Source organism: Callospermophilus lateralis, chromosome 1 (assembly GCF_048772815.1).
Source record: "Callospermophilus lateralis isolate mCalLat2 chromosome 1, mCalLat2.hap1, whole genome shotgun sequence".
Lineage (NCBI taxonomy): Eukaryota > Metazoa > Chordata > Mammalia > Rodentia > Sciuridae > Callospermophilus > Callospermophilus lateralis.
The window spans coordinates 145,348,847-145,352,501 of NC_135305.1; the positions used below are offsets into that span (position 1 = coordinate 145,348,847).

General features: G+C 44.0%; 1 protein-coding gene across 4 annotated transcripts in view; it reads right to left on the reverse strand.

Annotated features, from left to right (window-relative positions):
• Ube3b (ubiquitin protein ligase E3B) overlaps positions 1-3,533 on the reverse strand; it is a 51,275-nt gene extending 47,742 nt beyond the window's left edge. Inside the window, exons 1-3 of one of the 4 annotated variants that reach the window (XM_077108864.1) lie at positions 3,214-3,533; positions 908-1,004; positions 260-355 (exon numbers count right to left, since the gene is read on the reverse strand). The gene's annotated coding sequence lies outside the window, so the exon portion shown is untranslated. Of the gene's footprint in view, positions 1-259; positions 356-907; positions 1,005-3,198 lie in introns of all 4 variants that reach the window. The other 3 variants (XM_077108863.1, XM_077108865.1, XM_077108861.1) reach the window with 3 other exon arrangements.
• Positions 3,534-3,655: the final 122 nt, after the last annotated feature.

Genomic DNA, 3,655 nt, shown 5'->3' on the forward strand with positions numbered 1-3,655 from the left:
ACCCATGAAGAAATATCATCCAGAATAAAAAGTTCAGGCTAGGCCCCTGTCACGAGAACATATCCAGGGACTTCTGAAGCCCCTTTTCAACACTGATTCACACTTGTCAACAACTTCAGGGCTCTGCTAGCATGTGGGTCTATCACCAGCAACTCCTGAAACAATGAACAAAGCCTGCCCAACCACTCTGCTAAACAATCAACAGCACCTGCTGTCTTCTGCATCACTCTCTTTCTTTCCACCAATCTGGAGAGCTCACCTGAGGACCCGCCTATGTAGCAGAAATGCTAGGTAACCATTAGTGATCTCCCAAAGGACACACAGCCGAGGATACTTCAGAGGAGCTTGCTATTTTCTGAAAGATAAACAACAACAACAAAAAATCCAGGGTTAGAGTCAAATTTCATAGGTGTGGCATCATATATCTTCCTCACTGAGTATAATACAGTGCCCACTGGTTTAAAAAAGAAATACTTATGTCTCATCCAAATGTTAGACTCTTTCCCCAGTCCTCACAATTTGTAGGAAACAGATTGAAAACAATCTCAAAAGAAGCGGTTGAATCAAAGTTTTCCATGCTCTGTGATGTTAAGCAAAAATAACAGCAAGAGGTGATGGAATGTTAACAAGTCACTAAAGCTGGGCATGTCAGCGCATGCCTATGATGCCTGTGACTTGGGAAACTGAGGCAGGAGAAGCAAAGGTTCCAGGCCAGCCTTAGTGACTTAGCAAGACACTGTTTCAAAATAAAAAATGTAAAAGGACTGGGGATGTAGCTCCATGGCAAAGTACCCCTAGATTCAGTCCTGCCTACCCAAAAGCTATTGAACGTTGACATTTCTGAACAATACATAAATTTTTATGCCATAGAAGTGAAAAAATTGCTTAGACTGGGTGTGGTGCTCACCTGTTATCACAGCAATTTGGGAAGTGGAGGCAGGAGGATTTCAAGTTCAAGGCCAGCCTCAACAATTTAATGAGGTCCTAAGCAACTTAGTGAGACCCTGTCTCCAAAAAAAAAAAAAAAAAAAAAAAAGGTTGGGGATGTGACTCAGCAGTCAAACAAACCTGGGTTCATCCTTGATAGGAAAAAGAAAGCAGGGTCAAAGCCATGAGCACAATGGTGTGTTCTCCCCATAACATGTTCTTTATTAACAGAGGAGACACAGGGATCAGGAGAGGGCGTCTCTTCACAGTGGACAAACAAAAATTTGCATGCAAATTGTGCTTAAGTATCTATCAGACTTTCTCAGAACTTTCACTTCTCTTGGGGGAGGTCTCCCAAGATTAAATCCCTTCCTTGAGATTATCCTCTCAGCAATGTCACTAGTTTGTTTCTGTTTACACTGTGTAACAGTCTATTACAGTTTTCCTCACTCTTTCCTGTACTCCTCTTCCATTTGCATGGTGTGTACTATAGCTCATTAGTCAAAGAAAACAACCAAGTATTAGGTACTTATTTTGACAAATGCCACAGATAATAATCTAAAAAGATGTATGCAACATGATTAGAATAAATAAAAAAATATTTTCAAGGGGTATCCCAAAACAGCATATGAGTTTTACTGTATTGTCATGAAGCTTACAATCCAGTTAGGGAAACAAAAATAGAGGGAAAAATATAAGAAAAAAAGAAGTAGATAACCAAGATCATTCAAAAAGGAAAGTTAAGTGTCCTCTACGTATCAAGTCCTTTCTTCTTTTTTAAAATTTTTTTTTTTGTTGTTGTTGTAGTTGGACATAGTACCTTTATTTATTTATTTATTTTTATGTGGTGCTGAGGATCAAACCCAGGGCCTCACACGCGTTAAGCAAACACTTTACTGCTGAGCCATAACCCCAGCCCATGTACCAGTCCTTTCTAAGTATCTCATCTAAAAGACAGCAATTACAGGAAAGTCCAGATTAGATCATTAGTAAGTGGCAGTATCACGGTTTGAATACCAATAGGGTTCTGATTCTGCACTACCTCTATATTTCCACGAGACCTGCTCAAAATTAGTGTTTCCTGGATGAGGTCAACTTCATGGAGAACTACAAAAGCACATGACAGTCCAGAAAGTATCATTCCCAAGGTGAAGTACTATAAGTACCAACTGCTGAGTGATTTTTTCCTGAATGGTGGAAGTAGCTGGGCTGCCAGGTTTAGTGACCATTTGTTAAGGGAAGACACTACACTAAATATACAGATATTTAGCAACCCTGTCTCTTCAACAGCTGCTTCTTATTAGGTCTCCATAATCTTATTTTTTTTCTTTTTAAAACTGGGGATTGATTTCAGGGGCACTTTACTACTGAACTACATTTCCTGGTCTTTTTAATTTTGAGTTAGGGTCTCACTAAGTTGCTTAGATTGGCCTCAAACTTGCCATCTTTCTGTGTCAGACTCCTCAGTTGCTGGGATTACAGGCAGGCGCCACCATGCCTACCTCAATAGTATAATTTCTTAAATCCAAGAATAGTCAACAAAACTTGGAGAAACTATTAATAATACTGGGTATTATTTACTGAAAGCTACAGCCTATTGCCTAAACTAATAGCCTAGGTGGGATGCTATTATCAATCCAACTTTCCTGTGGGAGGGGGGAGAAAATGTACAGAGGGGACATGACCTGCCAGACCCTCTGGGATCCTTTATTTGAACCCCAAAGCAATAGTTATTGGTAAGTAGACAAGATCCAGGCCTCCCCATTTACACAAAAGCAAAGTAAAGAGAGGCTGAGAATGTGAGGCTGCCCATGGGGCTAAACTAGAGTCCAATTATAACCAGGTTTCTCTTTATTAAGAGCTGAGCGTCAAGGAGGATACTAAAAGGTAATATAAAACACTCTTGTGAAACAATTACTACGTTTTACAGAGAAGGAAAATGAGGGTCACAGAGGTGAGTGGACTCATACAAAGTCACACCACAAGCGAATCGGGTTCGAACTCCAGTTTAGGTGACCCCTGAGGCCCAGCCCGTTCCCTTAATATCAACAATCACACTTTTCGCCAAGAATTTCTACCTTTATAAACGCCTATCGCCTCAATAACAAATGGAAAGAGCCACGGGGGCCGGGGGAACACCCTGGAGCCCCCAGAGCAGTGCAGAACCCGCCCCTCCGACCTGTCCAAGCACGGACTCGGCCCCAGAACACCTCCCTCAAAGTCCCCGGCCCCACCGCCCAGAGAACCGATGACCCTGTTTCTACTCGCTACCCGCAGGACGTAGACCTTTATCCGCTCGAGGCCCCAGCGCTCTGAGTCCGGGCCACAGCTGCCACCGCCTCAACCCAACACCCCAAAATTCTGCCAGACCCGGGGCAGCAGCCGAACCCCGACCGCCATCTTGCCCCGGGGTGTTCGCTCTCCGAACTCCGCCTGGAAGCCAGTATCCGGTTCCTGGAAACAACAGTTCCCCCGAGCTTATTTGCCCAGGGGGAAAAAAAAACCTCCCTGCGTCTTGTCCTCTCTTCTGGCAGCTGAAAAAGCGGCACATTCAGGAGTTGGATAAATGCCTGTCCCAGACGAGAGAAGGTGGAGGCTATTCTATTTGAGGAGATTGCAAGGAACGTGGTCGACGTCTGGGGCCCCGGCGGACTCTTTAGAAAGGTGCCCTCTGCGGGGCGGAAGTGGGGGGTGGACAGCGGAAGTTCCCGCCCAGCCCCGCCTCCGC